This window comes from Mobula birostris, chromosome 9, assembly GCF_030028105.1.
Source record: "Mobula birostris isolate sMobBir1 chromosome 9, sMobBir1.hap1, whole genome shotgun sequence".
In the NCBI taxonomy this organism is placed as follows: domain Eukaryota; kingdom Metazoa; phylum Chordata; class Chondrichthyes; order Myliobatiformes; family Myliobatidae; genus Mobula; species Mobula birostris.
In genome coordinates, this window is record NC_092378.1 from 143,702,831 (window position 1) to 143,715,654 (window position 12,824).

Consider the following 12,824-nt stretch of genomic DNA (forward strand, 5'->3'; position numbering starts at 1 on the left):
AGAAGGGTGGCATTGCAGTTAGCATAACACTATTACAGCTCTAGTGACCCTGGTTCAGTTCCCACCACTGTCTGTAAGGCTCCCAATGACCCTATTGGTCTCCTCTGGGTGCTCCAGTTTCCTTCCAAATTCCAAAGATGTACAAATTAGTAGGTTAATCAGTTACATGGGTCTGTCAAGAGGAGGGGCTGTACTGGACCTGATGTTGGGTAATCAGCCTGGTCATGTGACTGACCTTTCAGTTGGTGAGCAGTTGGGGAATAATGATCACAACTCCTTTAAGACAGCTCTAGGTCAGGATAAATATGGACCTCGCCGGAGAGTATTGAATTGAAGCAGGGCAAATTATGAGAGCATTAGGCAGGAACTTGGGAGAGTTCATTAGGAAGAGCTGTTTTCAGGTAAGTCCACACCTGACATGTGATGTTCTTTAAAGACCAACTGCACAGAGTACAGGGCAGGTATGTTCCAGTAAGAAGGAAGGACAAGGATGGTGAAGTAAGAGAACTTTGGCTTTCGATAGATAAATCTAGTCAGGAAGAAAAAGGAAAAGCAGGTAAAACTTAGGAATCTGGAATCAAACAGAGTCCTTGAGGATTTTAAATAAGCCAGCAAAAAGCTCAAGCAGGGAATTAGGAAAGCCAGGAGGGACAAGTAGGATTAACGAGAATCCCAAGGCATTCTATACATACGCACACCAAGAGCAAGTGAATAACTAGAGAGAGAGTAAGCCCACTCAAAGATGCTGTCTACATGGATTTTAGTAGGTCATCTGACAAGATGCCTCATGACAGACTCATTCAGAAGATCAAGACTCATGGAATCCATTCTGAACTGGCTACTTGGATTCTGAACTGGCTTCTGAACTGGCTACTTGGATTCCGAACTGTCTTCAAATTGTAAATTGTCCCGAGATTAGGCTAGGATTAAATCAGGGGTTTGCTGGGCAGCACAGCTTGAAGAGCTGGAAGCGCTTATTCCATGCTGTATCTCAATAAATAGATAGGGAAGGGTAAATAAATGGAAATTGCTCCCAATACCAGATGGCGTAACAACCCAAAGGAACAGGAACAGATTTAAAAATCTGCGCAGGAGGCAAAGTGGACCGATGAGGGAAATGTGCTTAAGCAGTGGGTAGTACTGATCTGAAGCTCACTGCCTGTTACAGTTGAGCAAAGTTAAGTTAAGTTAAGTCAATGTTTTGTGTTTAATCATCATATTCATAAGTATATGTATGTACAGGTGCAATGAAAAACTGACTGCCAGCAACAGTCACAGGCACAGAGATACAAATTAAGCATAAGTTAATGTGCCATTTTAACAAAAAGGGCACAGTTAGAATAACAAAAATAATCCCATGGCCGATGGGGAATTTAAATGCAAATAACCAAATTTAAGAAAAAGAATTGAAATTACAAAAAAGCAAATTTTGGCCCAGTATAGTATGAAACTAATGGATTGTTCTTAAAGCCTATCAGGGATAACACCATAACAGTCGCTTTACAGCACCAGCAATCACTGTTTTGGGTTCAATCCCTCTGCTGTCTGTAAGGAATTTGTACGTTCTTCTCATGACCAAATGGGTTTCCTCAGGGTACTCCAGTTTCCTCCCACATTTTAAAGGCGTATAGTTAAGGTTAGAGTTGTCGGAATTGTGCTGACACTTGGGGCTACCCCCAGCACATTGCAAGCGATGACGCAAATGAGGCATTTCACTGTTTTGATATACGTGTAACAAATAAAGCTGATCTTTATCTAATCTTTGATGTCCTTCAGGGTGGATATCTGTTATCTTCGCCTAACTATGACTACCACCAGTAGTTGGCTCTTAATGACTACCTCATCTTAGTGAAAAGACGGACTGGGTAATTAATGCAGATGCTGTTAGTAATTCCTTAAGGGTGTTATAGTCGGGGTGTTGTAGTCGGGGGTAGTAGTGGGTGTTATAGTCGGGGTGTTATAGTCGGTGTTATATAAGGGTGTTATAGTCGGGGTAGTAGTGGGGATAAGCTCCCACTACCTATTAAATGCAACCAATGGCGTGCATCTCACGAACCCCCTGATAACCAAGTCCAGCTCCTGACCTTCACATGTGGCTTAGCTGCTAAGCCTAGCAGAGCCATTTCTGCTGACAGGAGAAGGGGCAAGAGTGGGTTACTGGCACCTTAAGATTAGTCGCACATTAGTTGTTTGTTAGTTTTGGGCAGATGGAGCTTGTTGGCCGTGGTTGGTAGCTTTTGTTGGCCGTGGTTGGTAGCTTGTTGGCCGTGGTTGGTAGCTTTTGTTGGCCGTGGTTGGTAGCTTTTGTTGGCCGTGGTTGGTAGCTTGTTGGCCGTGGTTGGTAGCTTCTCTCGAAGAAGGAAAACTCTGACCTCAAACCTCTGCTGACTTTCGGGTACACCCACTCATGAGGAAGGCTTTGGGAGTAAGCCCCAAGGAAAACCCTGGGGCTGGAGTTCCTAAGGCAGTCCTATATTGAGTTCAACACTGACTGGCAACTCCTGCGATGCTGCTGGGGCCAAACTGTAGGGGTCTCTGCTGTTCCTTTGGGTTCATCAGCCTGCTACATGGGCAACAGCTTGCTCTCCGTATCTCACTGTGTATCACATAGACAGCGGGAATATAACATCCGTGCTCAACCCCTACCACAGAAGGCCTCAAGTTAATGATGAATGAATGGTGGGCGGGGGTGGAGTCAGTAAAGAAAAACCTTTTAAGCCACAAACCTTGTTTTGCAAGTACAACTGTGGAAATTTCCAGAATAAGTTATAGCCCCAGATGGTAGTGTCACTTTCTTAAAAAAGTAATGTTCAATTGATTTTGAACTTCCAAGTTAAAAAAAGATGGTGCAAAGCATAGAGAGTTACAAAGACAAGTGTGAGTAGCCATTAACCCTTCTAATCTACTTTACTACTCACTTCGATTGTTGGTGATTCTTTATGTCCATACTATATTCTTACTCTCTCTCCAGACTTTTGAGTCTAGTAATTAGTTTATTCTTGTCACAGGTATCATGGTTGTGCAGCGTTTACAGTGCCAGTGACCCAAGTTCAATTCTACTGCTGTCTGTACGTTCTCCCTGTGCCGGCAGGCATTTCCTCCGGGTGCTCTGGTTTCCTCCCACACTCCAAAGATATACGGGTTAATCGGTTTGTTGGTCACATGGGTGTAAATGGGTAGTTGGCTATAAAGGGCTTATCACCGTGACGTATCTCTAAATAAAATAAAATAAAAAAACTGTACAGCGATATTATGAAAAACCATACAGGTAATTTCAAAACATCAGTAAATCGAGGCAGTACGGTAGGAAGAGCAATGCAGAGTACAGTGTTAAAGTTTCAAAGAAAGTGCAGTCTAGGTAGACAGTGCAAGAACCACAACAAGGTAAAAGGAGAGATCAAGATGCAAGAGGTCGTTCAGTAGTGTCGTAACAGCAAACAGAAGCTGCCCTTGAGCCTGGTGATGTATGTTTTCAAGCTTTTTGTATCTTCCAACCAGTGGAAGGATACGAGAAGAGAGAATCGTAAACACAAAATAATCTGCAGATGCTGAGGTCAAAGCAACACACACAACGCACTGGTGGAACTCAGCAGGTCGGGCAGCATCCGTGGAAACGATCAGTCAATGATCAGGAGAAGAGAAAATACCTGGTGTGGGCAGGATCACTGATAATGTCGGCTGCTTTCCCGAGCAGCAGCAGCATAGTGATTAGCGCAACGCTGTTACAGTGCCAGCGCCTGAGGTTCAATTCTGCCGTTGTCTGTAAATGTCTCACATTCTCCCCGTGAGCGCATGAGTTTTCTCCGGGTTCCCGGGTTTCTTCCCACATTTCAAAGACACATAGGTTAGTAGGTTAACTGGTAACTTGGTTGTAATTGGGGTGGCATGGTCTTGTTGGGGTGGAAGAGCCTGTTACTGAGCTGTATTTCCAAATCAATCAAAGTGTAAACAGGTTCCGTGGAGGGAAGACTAGTTTTCATGATGGACTGGGCTGTGTTGACAAGTCTTGAGCAGAGTAGTCACTGTCGCAATCTGTGATGCAGTCAGCTGGGATATCTTCTGTGCTTTTATAAAAAAATGGTGAAGTCCACAGAGACCTGCCAAATTTCCTTAGCTTTTTGAGGAAGTACAGGCATAGATTGCTTCTTGCCTATTTATCTACGTCCTTTCTAAGCATGTTCAATGACCTCACCTCCATATCCTTCTGTGGGATTGAGTTCCACATGTTCACCACTCTCTGAGTGAAGAAATTTCTCCTCATCTCAGTCCTGAGTGTATTACTCCATAGTTTGAGACAATGCCTCCTGTTTCTACATCTCTCCCTCCCAAGCCAAGGAAAATGTCATTCCTACATCTCCTCTGTATATCTCCGTCAAAACTTAGATGTGAGAGTTGGTGTTACATTTTTAATAATAAATAACAGAAGAAAATTCGCATGGTCCCTCCAAGACCATTATTTGAATATGTAACTTTACAATCACACGAAGACATTTGTTAGGTTTGAGCGTCAAGAGGATTTGGAGCTTTGAAACAACTGCTGAGCTGATTTTGGACATGTGAGGTGTTCAATAATTTTTCACTTACATGCACTGTTTCAGCTGGGAAAAAGGAGGTCTAGAATAACATTGAAATGGAGGCCTGATCGAAGCAGTGACTTGCTTTGAAAAATGTGTTCGTAATCTAGCGGAGAGTAAGAATGCTGCAATAATGAAAAATTTACTTCAGCATCTGAGTGCAAGTAAGTTCTCCCTCCCTTCCTCTATTCGCCACTCTGACCTTCCACTTCTTCTCACCGGCCTATCACTTCCCGTGGGTCCCTTGCTTCCCTTTCTCTATGGTTCACTCTCCTCTCCTAGCAGATTCTTTCTTCTCCAGTCCTTGACCTTTCCCACCCACCTGCCTTCACCTATCACCTTCCAGCAAGCCTCTTCCCCCCACCCCCACCTTTTTGTTCAGGCATCTCCCCCCTTTCCCCTTCGGTCCTGATGAAGGGTCTTGGCCTGAAATGTCGACTGTTTACTCTTTTCCATAGATGCTGCCTGGCCTGCCGAGTTCCTCCAGCTTTTTGTGTCTGAATCGCTAAAGATTCTTGTAACCATGGTTTGTAAGTGCTTCAAGTACAACAGCCCAACAGCAAAGGAATAGAATACATTGGCAAGCAAAGTTTCAACACTTCTTGCCAATAATGTTAAGTTTGTTGTCATAAATTTTATTATTTGTATTTCTTATCGGTGAAAGTATACACAAAAAAAGCTGTGAAATGGTTGCAATGTTCTACTAAGACCAGGCAACTACCATTCCTGTGTGTCTTTGTTCAGTTGTACTACCCATTACCGAAACATTTTGGAATGACCATGGTATCTAAAGCAGAACTAAATAAAAGGACAAGTCTCCTTTTATGGATGGAGAGACATGAACAAATGAGGCTTTTTGTTTTTGCTTGTTTTGGAAACTTGGAAGAAGAAAAGTAGTTTAATTTTCAATGTACCTGAAAAAAAATTGTAAGTGCCTTCAGCTGCCATTCCTGCCGTCTTGCTTAATTACATCTTAATTAAATACTTTTTTTCTTTATAATAGTTGATATGTACCAGCTGGCAGTGACTTACATTGATTGACTTTGTTTACAGGACAAGAATCAAACTGAAGTAATTTGACGAGAGGAGGGGAGACTTTCTTCTGTTATTCTTTATATATACTGATCTAATGTCATTTCATACTTGGACAAGACAGCAGAAGCTAACATTTGACTTCAACCATCCATGTAGAAGGGGCAGATAGTTGAGTTGGTAGTTAAATATGCCACATTAATTTAATGAAATCACTTTTAATCTATAATCTTTATCTTTTTACAATTCCAGAAAGAATGGAGAGAAAAAACAGGGAACTATAATTCACTTAGCCTGCCATGCAACATCGGGAGTAGGAAGAGTACACTTAGAGAGACAGAGTCGACATGATTGTGCTGTAAAGCTGTTTGGGGTAAATTTATTAGTGACGTTTGAGGACGTAACTTCATGTGTTAGATCCTGATCATTTTTTGGAAGTTAAAAATGAGGCATAAAACTTGACCTTCTTCAGTCCATCACCCCTACTGGGGACAGCAGCTCACCAGAGTCCCTAGTCCTGGCCCGATAGATAGCTGATCAGCCCTGTGGTTTCCGCTTTTACCACTGGACTTCATGCATCTTTCCCAACCTTTTTTATGCCATGGGCCCCTACCATTAACTGAGAGGCCCATGGAACCCAGGTTGGGAACCCCTGTTCTAGACAAAGATCCTTCTTCTCCCAGGAATAAGGTCTTTGGAGCTTCTATTGGCATTTCTATCGCTCTAACTCTCCTCCTTTCACCATCATGCTTGGGGCCGTCCGTGGCGGAGTTATAAAACTTGTTGCTTAAGATCCATAGGACCATAAGGCATAGGGGCAGAATTAGGCCATTCAGCCAATCGAGTCTGCTCCACCATTCCATTCATTTTATAAAGTGTTACAAAGCCAAAGGAAATCAGGGGAGAAGCACGGTGAGAAACAAAGGGGGGGAAAAAAGAGCAGAAGAAGAGGGTCTAAGGAGAAGATCAAACAAAGGTGGTTTGGTCTTCTTGTACCAAACCATGGATTCTGTTGAAATTCCAACAGACAGCAGTTAACTAGTTAAATAGTCAGATTTAAGTAGTGTGACACCCACCACTGAAACCAAGAAGATTCCAGAAAAATATAGAGGCAACTGAAACCACTGAAAAACTCACTGAACGATTATATGAGTGCAAGTGTTTATATAAAGTATAAACAAGCATAGGAAGGATAATCGACAAGGCAATAACAATCCAAGGCATGGTTAAAGGTAGAAATCGGTGAAATTGTATGTAGGTGTCCAAAAATGTATTTGATGAGGTATAAAATAAAAGTTAAAGGCTCTGGTTACTAGAATAGATGAGGGAAAACAAAAATAAAATAACAAGCTGCAGCTGGAAACCTAAAATAAGAGCAGACAATGCTGGAAATACTCTGCAGGCCAGGCCTTATCTGTGGGAAGAGAAACAGGGTGAATGTTTCAAATTGAAGACCTGGGAAAGACGCAGAAGAAGCTCGTTAAGCTACAGCAAAGACGAGGGGATGGAAGGGGTTGTTTCTGACAGGAATAAGCCAGGGTAACTGTGGGGGTAAGCTAAAATCGATAGGTTAGAATGCAGACAAAAGAATGAAGAAGTTGCAAAATGCTGAGCAAGGTCACCTGCCCAGCAGGTCTGAATGGAACACCCTCCACTTCCAGAGAGAAAAAGAAGTGAGGGGGGTGAAACAATAAATATGCTGACTCAGGATCGGACACAGACATAGAATATTACAGCTCACTACAGGGCGTTTGGCTCATGATCTTCTAACTTACTATAGAGTCAAACTAATCCTTCCCTCCTACATAGCCCTCCATTTTTTCATAATCCACGTGCCTATCTCAGAGTTTCTTGGTCGCCCTTGATATATGTATCTGCCTTTACCACCATGCCGGGCAGTGGATTTCAAAGTTCAAAGTAAATTTATTGTCACCATATACAACCCTGAGGTTCATTTTCTTGTGGGCATACTCAATAAATCCATGATAGAATAATAACAGTAACAGAATCAATGAAAGACTGCACCAACGTGAGCTTTCAACCAGTGTGTAAAGCAACAAACTGCACATACAAAAAGAAGTAAAAAGGAGATGAGATGAAGAGTCCTTAAAAGTGAGTCCATTGGTTGTGGGAACGTTTCAATGATGGGGCAGGTGAAGTTGAAGTTATCTGCTTTGCTTCAAGAGCCTGATGGTTGAGGGGCTGGAACTGTTCCTGAACCTGGTAGTGTGAGTCTTAAGGCTCCTGTACCTTTTTCCTGATTACAGCAGTGCGAAGAGGGCATGACCTAGGCGGTGGGGGTCCCTGATGATGGATGCTGCTTTCCTGATTCAGCGCTCTGTGTCGATATGCTCATTATTGGGGAGGGCTTTACCCATGATAGGCTGAGCTTTATCCACTACTTTTTGCAGGATTTTCCGTTCTGTGTAAAAAAAAACTTACCTCTGCCATCCCCCTCCAATCACCTTCAATTTGTGCACTCCTGTAATGACCATTTCCATTCTGGAAAAAGTCACTGGCTGCCCATTCTATGCCTCCTATCACCTCATACACTTTTATCAAGTCACCCCTATCCTCTTTTGCTCCAATGAGAAAAACCCAAGCTCAGTCAACCTGTCCTCATAAGACATGCTCTCTAGTCCAGGCAGCAACCTGGTAAATCTTCTCTGCACCCTCTCTAAAGCTTCCACATCCTTCCTATAATGAGGAGGCCAGAAATGAGCACAATACTCCAAGTGTGGTCCAACCAGAGTTTTATAGACCTGCAACATTACCTCACAACTCTTGAACTGAATCCCCAGACTAATGAAGGCCAACACATCATATGCATTCTTAACCACCCCATTACCTTGTGTTGCTAATACAGACAGAGAAATCAAGTTACCCTAAGTTGTAGAGTTCTGTAGTGAGCCCAGTTTGCCTAAATGGAAGACAATGTTCCTCAAGCTTGCATTGTGCTTTATTGTAAACAAGACAGAAGACCGTATTAGACCAATATGTTTGAGTGCAATGGAGAATGAAAATGATGGGCAAGAGAAAGCTCAAGCCTGTCTCTATAGACTAAACTCAGGTTTTCCTCCAAATATTCACCCAGTCTGTTATTTTTTTTCTGCAAGGCCAAGGAGAGCACATTGTGAACACTGAATGCAGTACACTGGGCTGCATAGATAGATGATCAGTTTGAGGTTGTGAAGTAGTGATGAGGAGTTTGCCGCATAGATCAATGTGGAGATCTCAGCATTTACAAGCTTTTGTTTGTGACTCAGATGAGAGGTCCAAGTGAAATATATTCAGCTTTCAGAATCCGATTTATTATTACCGACTTAGATGGCAGGAAATTCATTGTTTTGCAGCAGCAATAGAGCGCAAAGACATAAAATTATGAAACTAAACAGTGTAAAACTAAAAGGTAATTTTCATAGATTCATGGACTATTCAGAAATCTGATGGCAGAGGGCAAGGAGCTATTTCTGAATCACAGATACAAAGATAAGTGGGAAATTAAGTAATGGAAATAAAACAGGCCATGCTCTCTTTTCACTGCTGCCGTCGAGGAGGAGGTACAGGAGCCTTAGGTCCCACTCCACCAGATTCAGGAACAGTTATTACCCTTCAACCATCAGGTTTCTGACCCAGTGTGGATAACTTCACTCACCTCAACACTGAACTGATTCCATGACCTTTGGACTCATTTCAATGACTGTACTACTGATGTTTTCAATGCTATTTATTTATGTATTTATCTATCTCTCTCTCTCTCTCTCATATATATATATATCTCTTCTTTCTCTATCTATATTTATCTAACTAGCGTTTGCAATTTATTTTCTATGCACGAGTTGTTTGTCCATCTTTGTGTGTAGTTTTTCATTGATTCTATTGTGTTTCTTTGTACTTACCATGAATGCCTGCAAGAAAATGGTGACATATCTGTATCTTGATAATGCATATACTATGAACTTTGAACAGTAAGTTTGCAAGGAGGAAAAGACTGGTTCGGAGGTGGGGTGGGGTGGAGGCGGTGAAGATAGACGCCTAATATGGTACAACTTGGAGGAATGCAAGATTATCCACTTGGAAATAAAGGAAGAACAGAAATTTATTTAGTTGATCAAGGCTAATGCTCGGAGGATCTGATTGTTCTTAAACAAGAAACATGAAGTTAATGTGTAGGTACAGCAAGCAATTAGGGAGGAAAATGGGAATTTTGGATTTATTGAAAGATAGATGGAGAATTGATGAGATCACCATTGGAGTGAGACACAGCATTGCTCGCTTTACTTAAGTAAAGATATTCTTATCATGGAGACAGTGCAAAGGAAGTTCATTAAATTTATTGCTGGGATGAATTTTTTATCTTTCAACAAAAGATCAAGCAGGCTGGATGTCTACCATCTGGATTTTAAAAGAATGAGAGAGATTCTTAATGAAATATCTAAGATTCTGACATGAAAGATGTGGAGAGGATGTTTCCTCTTGTGGGAACATCTCGAACCAGAGGTAGGAGTGTCATGCTCCAGTTTCCTCCCACAGCCCAAAGACGTACCAGTTAGTCAGTTAATTTGTTATTGTAAATTGACCTATGATGGGGGTGGTGTTAAATAGGTGTGTTTCTGAGCTCGTTAGGCTGGAAGGGCCAGTTCTGTTCTGCATAGAGAGGGGGAGCCTGCTCTCGGTATCTTACTGCCACAGCTTGCACGTTGACTTTGACACAGACAACTAGGACACGACATCCATGGTCAACCCTGACTAACAGACGTCCTTACCTTGCATTGCATTTCTATGTTCTATTGTGAATGCCTGCAAGAAAACAAATCTCACAAATGGTGACACATACAGGCTTTGATAATAGGTTTATTTTGAACTTGCTTTGGCAGCACATATACTAAAATTGGAATGATACAGAGAAGATTAGCATGGCCCCTGTGCAAGAGGATGTGACGAAACACGTTGATGAAGGTAGAGCAGTAGATGTAGTATATATGGATTTCAGTAAGGCATTTGAAAAGGTACCCCATGCAAGGCTTATTGAGAAAGTAAGGAGGCATGGGATCCAAGGGGACATTGCTTTGTGGATCCAGAATGGGCTTGCCCACAGAAGGCAAAGAGTGGTTGTAGATGGGTCATATTCTGCATGGAGATAGGTGACTAGTGGTGTGCCTCAGGGATCTGTTCTCGGACCCCTACTCTGTGTGATTTTTATAAATGACCTGTATGAGGAAGTGGAGGGATGGGTTAGTAAATTTGCTGATGACACAAAGGTTGGGAGTGTTGTAAATAGTGTGGAGGGCTGTCAGAGGTTACAGCGGGACACTGATAGGATGCAAATCTGGGCCGAGAAGTGGCAGATGGAGTTCAACCAAGATAAATGTGAGGTGGTTCATTTTGGTAGGTCAAATATGATGGCAGAATATAGTATTAATGGTAAGACTTTTGTCAGTGTGTAGGATTAAAGGGATCTTAGGGTCCAAGTACATAGGACACAGAAAGCAGCTGCGCAGGTTGGCTCTGTGGTTAAGAAAGCATACGGTGCATTGGCCTTCATCAATTGTGGGATTGAATTTAGGAGCCGAGAGGTAATGTTGCAGCTCTATAGGACCCTGGTCAGACCCCACTTGGAGTACTGTGCTCAATTCTGGTCGCCTCACTGCAGGAAGGATGTGGAAACCATAGAAAGGGTGCAGACGAAATTTACAAGGATGTTGCCTGGATTGGGGAGCATGCCTTATGAGAATAGGTTGAGTGAACTTGGCCTTTTCTCCTTGGAATGACGGAGGATGAGAGGTGACCTGATAGAGGTGTATAAGATAATGAGAGGCATTGATTGTGTGGTTAGTCAGAGGCTTTTTCCCAGGGCTGAAATAGCTAACACAAGAGGGCACAGTTTTAAAGTGCTTGGAAGTAGGTACAGAGGAGATGTCAAAGGTCTGTTTTTTTATGCAGAGTGGTGAGTGTGTGGAATTGGCTGCCAGCGACGGTGGTGGAGGCGGATACGATAGGGTCTTTTAAGAGACTCCTGCACAGGTACATGGAGCTTAGAAAAATAGAGGGCTATATGTAACCCTAAGTAATTTCTAAAGTAGGGACATGTTCAGCACAGCTTTGTGGGCCGAAGGGCCTGTGTTGTGCTGTAGGTTTTCTATGTTTCTATGAACTGTATTGCCTATCGTACTGCACCATGTCCAGCTGTGGAGCCTTGATAGCTGCAGAGAGGAGCAGGGTGCAGTTTGCATTCACTTCCTCACTTTGCACCATGAAGACATGACGTATGTTTAACAACTCCTTTCATTTACCTGCGGGTGCTGACCCTGTAAAACTATAGTTAAGCAGTGACTTTAATAATGTTCCTCATTATTTTTTATAGTGTCAGAAAATTTAACCATAGTGCTGAAATATATGACCTATCAAAGACTGTTGGAGCACTTGAGGGCAAAATTTCAGAATCCATCAGCTACTTGCCAATCAGTGTTTACTCCATCTCAGAGAATAACTCTGCTAACTCTGAGAAAGGGAAAGGGAAATCTGGGCAGGTGACAAGTAGGAGCAGCAGGCCAGGTTCAAACCAATCCTTATGTATACACACTTAGTAGCCACTTTATTAGGTACCTCTTGTAACCTAACGAAGTTAGCTACAGCGTGTTTGTTTGTGGTCTTCTGCTGCTGTAGCCATCCGCTTTGATGTGTTGTGCATTCAGAGATGCTCTTTGACCACAGACCATAAGGTATAGAAGCAGAATTAGGCCATTTGGCCCATTGAGTCTGCTCCACCATTTAATCAGGGCTGATCCAATTTTCCTCTCAGTCCCAATCTCCTGCCTCGCCCCACCCGCCATAACCCTTCATGCCCTGACCAATCAAGAATCTATCTACCTCTGCCTTAAATATACATAAACACTTGGCCTCCACAGCCACTTGTGGCAAAGAATTCCACAGATTCACCACTCTCTGGCTAAAGAAATTCCTCTTCATCTCTGTTCTAAAAAGTCACCCCTCTATTCTGAGGCTGTGGTCTTAGACTCTCCCACTATAGGAGACATCCTCTCCACATTAACTCTATTAAGGCCTCATATCGTTGATAGGTTTCAATGAGGTCACCCCTCATTCTTCTGAATTCTATTGAATACAAGCCCAGAGCCATCCAATGATCTTCATATGATCAGGCATTCAATCCTGGAATCATTTTCGTGAATCTTCTTTGAAACATCTCCAGTTTCAAAA

The 12,824-nt window shown here is 42.5% G+C and overlaps 1 protein-coding gene and 1 non-coding gene across 2 annotated transcripts in view; both read left to right on the plus strand.

Annotated features, from left to right (window-relative positions):
* Positions 1 to 12,824, plus strand: part of cacna1ha (calcium channel, voltage-dependent, T type, alpha 1H subunit a) — a 510,834-nt gene that overhangs the window by 111,089 nt on the left and 386,921 nt on the right. The window lies entirely within an intron of this gene.
* LOC140203509 (U6 spliceosomal RNA) lies at positions 10,472 to 10,576 on the plus strand. Its single transcript, XR_011887380.1, has one exon. It is a non-coding gene; the product is annotated as a U6 spliceosomal RNA (small nuclear RNA).